Raw genomic sequence first — 7,375 nt, 5'->3', positions numbered from 1 at the left:
CCTTACAATACAATAGGTAGTTGAGACTAGGAAAACTTTAAGGCTGTAGCTGGTACAAAACCACACTTGCAAGAAAGACGAGCTAGTTATAGGAAACTTCACACCTACATAACTGCTAGATTCTTATCAGAGGCACCTGCAGCACTATAGTTTGTCTATACAGGATACTTGTGGTCTGGAGCCCAGCAACAAGGCAGGAAAGGGCATAGAAACTCCGTGGAGTATGTGCATCTATAAGTTGTTTCTGCCTACTCTCCCTTCTTGAGAATGTACTATTCTTTACTTAATAAAGCTACTTGCTTGTTTTGCTACTTTGTGTGTCTGTTTGAGAATACTTTCCAAACTTGAACACAAAACGGAATCACTGACATCAACTCGTCATCCTACACTGGGAGGTGTACCCCTTCTCCCTGTAATAGATTCTGGAGCCTCATCTGGTATATCGACAAGTGAGATGTCTCCAGCCACTGGTAAGTTTGGGTACTCACTTGCAAGGTTTGATCATTTTGCTGTCAATTTCCTCCCCACTTGCTCACTCTTGTTCAACTGCTACTTCCTTTTAAATTCTCAGCTTCAGACTCCCTGATCCCTCTGGCTGAGATTGTTTCGGCTCACCTTGGCAGGTGGCTTGTGGAGGGGGTAGGGTTTCTGGACCATACAGGTAGAACTGGAGTCTTGAAGTTCTCCTTGACAAAAGAATTGTGAGAGTGGCAAGGGCTTGCCCCCGCACTGTGCAGTTGCAAAAGCCTCAGGATAATGGAAGACTTTCCTCTGAACCTATATGGTGTGATCATGTCTAACCCTCTGTCAACTCTCCCATCTGACTTTCTCACAATTTGTCATCATCTCTATCCCTCATGCTCTGTTGCCCTGGCCATTGCTGTCTCTGTGTGTCCACCCATGCCCAAAAACCTCTTAAGTGTGGTCCTGAGAACCTCACATATCTATATCCCAGTCATGTGGATCAGACAAGGAAGTCCTTTACACTGCTTTCTTCAACATTGTCTTCAGGAACATGAGCCTGACAAGTTCATCACTCTTCTCACCTGATGCTCTCTCTCTCTCTCTCTCTCTCTCTCTCTTGCTAAGAATCCTTCTCTCCAACTAACCCTAGGTACTTGTCTTCTCACGATTGAGGTCCACAATTTTTGACCTCATGTTCTCTCTAATCAAATTTCTGTCGGCTTGGAAACATATTCATGTCTTTAAAATAAAGGCCACTATTTCATCTGGGCAATTTTAATGGTCTCCCCCAACCCCAAACAGCTATTAGACTTCATCTCTCTCACTGATTACTGCTGCCCTGAACGGACCAAACTGCTGTCTCTGCCATGGATTGGATGATGAGATTCATCTGAGGATCCCTCCTTCAGGCTTTACCCTTTCTTTAAACATCATCATCTTTTATGTATTCTACAATGTCTCTCCTGTGTGTCCTCCCAAATGATTTGGGCATGATATTTAACTCTGAAGTTCAAGATATCTTCATCCTGCATTCTAGTAACCACTTCATCCCAGTGTGCAGGGCTGTCCATGAACTCAACCCAACCAGCTCTGGTTCAGATAGCCCTCCCAACCCTCTTCCAGATCAGGTCTCTACCCTGTTTCATCTTGCTGGTTTTTTCCCAATGAGTTGATTAAAATATCTGAGAAATCAAGTTTGTGTCAGTAGAGTAATCACTGGTGGGCAAGGTTCAATATGACCTTGGTGTGTACTCAGTCATGGCCTTGCAACAGGGGCAGGCCTGCTGAAAATGCATGGGCAGCATGCACCCACCTCCATTAACCATGGGAATTCTCCTATGGTCCTCTCGTGTCTGAAACCCAAGCAAGTTTGAACCTTTAGTGCCAGGATGCTAAGGCTAAAAGTGACGCTGAGGATGTCTGGCCACAAGGTGGACAAGAAGCTGACGATGGGTACAACCCAGACTACTCTTGTTCCTTGGTGCAGTGAGCACTAGAGGATGAGCCCACTTTCTTTCTTTCTCTTTATTTAAAAATAAAAGGACCAATTGTGCCCTTATGCAGCTTGGACTATAATATAACTGCCTTCGTTCTTCTTTTCTTTCCTAGATATGAAAGTTGGTTCATCAGTTTTCTTAATTATGTCACTAGGTTGTATATGAAAACATTGGAATACTCTGTCCTTAACTTCCTTTAAAAAAAAAGAAACATAATTTTCCTCTGCAATATGGCCTGGTCACAATACAAGCTAGAGGAAGGAATAATCTGGAGAAGTAATGGGAGCTTAAGCTATGATACCATCCTCCAAGTAAACCTCTTTGGCAAAAGACAAAAAAAATGAAATGAGGTTCCATATGTTGAAGCCTTCACAGCTTTGTACCCAAATCCAGATATAGGAGTCCATCTGTCTTACCACCTATATGTTGTCAAATCTAAGAATAAGGTTAAGTTTGATTTTTGGATGACCTGCTCTTAAAGTCCCTACTCAGGGCCGGGTAGAGGCAAGAGCCATGGCAATACGTACCTCAAGGAACTCAAATTCTGAGGAAGATATCCTTATAAATTCGGATTTCTCAGCAATGCTTCAAAACCGTCTCCTGCTCCAAGTTCTCTCTCTGATCCTCCTCCTGCTTATCAGTCACCTAAGCCTCAACCCCCAAGTTTCCACCCCTCTCTAACTAACTGCTAGTACTCATAGTGGTGCTGCTTACCAGCCCCCTAAGGGACCTTGACTCCTTCATAAGATGCCAAACAATAAGGAAGGCTTTCTCAGAATGCAAATCCCTTTCGCCATAAGTGATCTGGGATTATGTAAGGAGAAATTTGGCAAGTTCTCTGAAAGCCCTAGTAAGCTTGTTACAAAATTGACTTTGTCATTTAACCTTATTATGAAAAACATTCAAGTAATGCCTGTCAATTACAACAAAGTCAAGGAAATTACCCAAACGGACAATGAATACCCAGCTTTGTTCTAGGCTAGTCTAGTAGCAGTCCTAAAGAAATATACAAAAGTGAACACTGATTCCTGGGATAGACAAATATTTCTAAACATTCATTTCATTAACCAATCTGCCCTAGACATCCAGAGGAAACTACAAAAATTAGATAGGGGACCACAAACTCCCTCACCCCAGCTATTAAATGCAGACTTCTCAGTTTCCAATAGCTGAGATCAGGCCAGGGAAAAACGTAAATTTTTAAAAAGTCAGACTTTTGGCTGCAATAATGTTAGGGCAGCCATCTCAAGAGAGAACTGCTGGTAAATCCAGTCAAAGGGAGCTTGCTTCAATTGTGAAAAAACAGGCCACTGAGAAAAAACAAGTACCCAGAAAGTCTCTGAAAAGGGTCCATGCCCTAGATTTGGACAAAAAGGCCACTGGCAAAAGGCTTACCCTAGAACCCTGAAGAGAGGACCAAAGTCATGGCCATGTCCAACTGACAAGCTTTAGGTTCTTGGCAGCTCCCCAACAGACCATTGCTATAATGGGGGAAGAGCCAAAGGGTATTCTAGAGATGACAAAGAAGATTCTCTGTCCTCTAACTTGTCACCTTTTCTGTTTTGCCTTCCTGTCCTGGACCTTTATCTAAAAAAAATCTGCTTAGTTATTGAAGTTGATGGGAAGCCTCAGGATGACAAGGAAGACAATTCTCAAAATCCTCAGGCTGCAACCACAGACCAGGAATGCATCTGTGAGCTTATCAAGGACCAAAAGTTCCTATTCAAAAGACAACCTCCCAAGACTGCTAAAGGGAAGTAGAGGTGGCAACCCTTGTCTCATCATGGGGTTGCTCTTATTATTGGGTCATTATACACACGTGTGCTTTCTACTTGGGTATTATCGATGCTTACTTGCAATCCTCCAGGGACACATTAGTATTTGCTTGAATGCCAAAAAACAAAACCAAAATTTATTTTCTTTCTATGGTTAGCAGAGTTAACAATTTCTTGTTTCCTGGGAAACTAAAATAGTAACATCTATTTCCATTTCTCACACTGGGTCACCCAGGGACCCAATTTAACAACATGTTGGATCAGCCATCCCCACTCCAATCCACTAACAAGTATTAACTGCATATCCTTCTAAAGTTCCTGTCTCTACCTTTAACCTTACCCAAACACCCTGAGGATCCCTAATATTCCTCTCGAAGTAAGTTTATCCAATTTCATCAATATAACACCATTATTTCAGGTTCCTAACTCTATAAGGTTACTTACCTTAAACTAGGAAACTTCCAATTCAACGAAGATGTAAAAGAGTCAGGCTTCTACTAAAGCTACCTCTTGGCCACATTCTTGGCTAAAGAGGATTTCCATATCAGGCTGGGGAAGAAACAAAGGGCATACGTAAGTACCACCTGTAAATATTATACAGTTTGAAGTCTCACACCCCAATCTGATGCCCAAAGACCTCAGGATACCAGAGATGCACTCAATATGTGGGAAAAAATGCCCACCCTTAGTTGGCCTATTCAAAGTAACAGACTTCTGTTTACTCTTCTATACTTCCCTCAGGTGAACTGAATTCTCCGTGCCAGTGACAAGCTTGTAGTTTGGTCAACACCTAGTAATGCTGACCTTCAATTTACTAAAACTATTTTTTTTGAGTTGGAGTCTTACTCTGTCGACCAGGTTGTAGTGTAGTGGCATCCTCATGGCCACCACAGCCTCAAACTGCTAGGCTTAGGTGATCCTTCTGTCTCAGCCTTCCAAGCAGCTGGAACTGCAGACGCACCTAATAGCTATACTACTGCTTTTTAAATTTTGAACCTTGTCTTTGTGTGTGTGTGTGTGTGTGTGTGTGTGTGTGTGTGTGTGTGTGTGTGTGTTGGAATCTCACTCTGTCACCCAGGCTGGAGTGCAGTGGCATGTTCATAGCCACCACAGCTTCAACCTGCTGGATTCCGGCGATCCTTCCGCTTCAACCCTCAAAGAATCCGGAACTATAGGCACATGGTACCACATCTGGTTAATTTTTGATTTACTGTAGAGACGAGTTCTCGCCAAGTTGCCTGGGCTGTTCTCAAACCTGTGGAATTAGGCAATCCACTCACCTCGGCCTCCCAAAGTGCTGGGACTACAGACTGAGCCACTGAGTCCGGCCTGAACCTTGTCTTTTTAACCTTTTGGTCTAAACTCCAAAAATTTCATTTGCAAATAATGTTATGAAAAGAATTTCATCCTGTCCCCTCAGAGAAATTGGCTCTCACCTGCCCACATAATCAAATGACTGTCAGATTCCACACCTGCAGACCTGACCAAAGAGCTGTGAAACTCCACACCTACAGCCAATAATAAAAAATAGCAAGAAGGTTTAGGCCCCATAGGTAGGGTCAATGCCCACTTTCGGTATAAAGCAGCTGCTTAAGATTTAACCTTCATCCCTCAACTCCCCTAAAATATTTTTGGGACCAAACTTCTTGAGGAGGATTGACAGAGTAAGCAGGTTAGACTAGGAAAAATTTTAAGGATATAGAAAAGTTCCAAGACCATTTATGTCTGCAGCAGCTGGTGCAAAACCATGCAAACAAGCAAGATGGCCTAGCTGTAGGAAACTTCACACCCACATCACTGTCAGACTCTTGTCAGATACACCTGCAGCACAGTAGTTGGTCTATCCAGGATGCTTGCAATCAGGAGTTGACCACCAAGGCAAGAACTGGCTTAGAAATCCCCTGGAGCACGCACATCAATAGCCAAGCTTGACCCAAAAAAATCATGACTTACTTTTACCTTTATTATTATTATTATTATTATTATTTAGAGTTGGAGTCTCACTCTTTGTTGCACAGGCTGGATGGAGTGCAGTGGCATGCTCATGGCTACCACAGCCTCAACCTGCTGGGCTCAGGCAAGCCTTCAGACTCAGCCTTCCAAATAGCTGGAACTGCAGACACACACCCCCACACCTGGCTAGTTTTTGTGATTTACTGTAGAGACGAGGTCTCACCAAGTTGCCCAGGCTGGTCTGGAACCCCCTGGGTTTAGACAATCCTCTCGCCTTGGCCTCCCATAGTGCTGGGATTACAGCCTGAGCCACTGTGGCCTGACCACCTTTATTATTAACATAATACTATTAACATAAAATTACCCTAGGGAAGCCTCCCACTCCCATCATATACCTGACACCATGACAGTGTCAGTATTAGGCTTAGACCTTCCCCACCCAATGTGAGGGGGGAATAACAGCAACCCAGCCCCAAACCACCCATTTCTAGAAAAAGACCACTCCAAACTCACCCCTCAGTTCCCTAAAAGTAAAAGGTATAGCTCAGCAATAGTTGGGGCCAGAAGCAGCAGCTTCTGTAGGCTGATTCTGCCCACTCTCCCTTCTTGAGAGTGTATTATTCTTTGCTTAACAAAGCTGCTTGCTTGTATTGCTACTTTGTGTGTCTGTTTGTGAATTCTTTCCAGACTTGAACACAAGAACCTGGTCATCAACATCAATCCGTCATCCCACACTGGGAGGTGTACTCTTTTTCCCAATAACACTTACATTAACTTTGTAGCATTCTTGCCTGCAAAAATAAAATGCACTCAAGAGTCATGAAGCCCAACATGCGCAATGAGTTTCAATCTGTACATATTTTTTAGTGAATGGTGAATTTACATTATTGTTGATTATTTATTTAATATATATTCAAGAATGCTTATGGGGAATAAATTTTTCTTAAGTTATAGGGTTCTGACTAAATGGGTAAATCTATAATATTAGAGAATTGTAAGTACTTTTGAGCACTGTACTAGTACTGTGTTGAGCTCAGTCAATTTTGCACCATTTCCTGTAAACAACTGCTGTCAGCTCTCTGCAATACTGTAGTTCTTATCAGTGAATCACCAGCCATTACCCACCAAAGCCAAATCCTCTCACAGTACAAAGTAATCACTGGTATCCACCAAAAGCCAAAGAGATGAGGTAATGGGCCCTCAAGAGAAAGAAGAGCTTAGGCCTGGGAGGAATCTGTCCACTTACAACTCTTGAGGTTCCATGAAAACAAAACAAAACAAAACCCAAAAAAACCCAAAGGAGTTTCCTCCACAAAGGAGGAGTCTGTGCACCCTCTCTTTTCCTTAAGGGATCCAAGGATGTTAGAAAGATTTTTTTTCTTTAGGATCCCTTGTGTGGCATTGAGTGTCACAAGAGAAAGGAGGGTCAGACAGAAGGAAAGGGAGAAACAGAATCCAGTTGACTGAGGAGGTTTTGTAGAGAGAAAATAGAGGTCTTAAAGTAATATATTTGCATACATACATATTGCTTTAAATGTCAATTTTAATTAAGTCAACTTTTGACTCTAGAGTTTTTTGGGGTTTTTTTTCCTTTTTTTTTTGAGTTGGAGTCTCACTCTGTCACCCAGACTGGAGTGCAGTGGCCACTCCCGGCCACTGCAGCCTCAACCTGGTGGACTCCGGCGA

The sequence above is a fragment of the Carlito syrichta genome, unplaced genomic scaffold (genome assembly GCF_000164805.1).
Source record: "Carlito syrichta isolate Samal-C Ts95f unplaced genomic scaffold, Tarsius_syrichta-2.0.1 Scaffold298462, whole genome shotgun sequence".
Taxonomy (NCBI): Eukaryota; Metazoa; Chordata; class Mammalia; order Primates; family Tarsiidae; genus Carlito; species Carlito syrichta.
Note: the sequence above shows the minus strand (reverse complement) of the source record.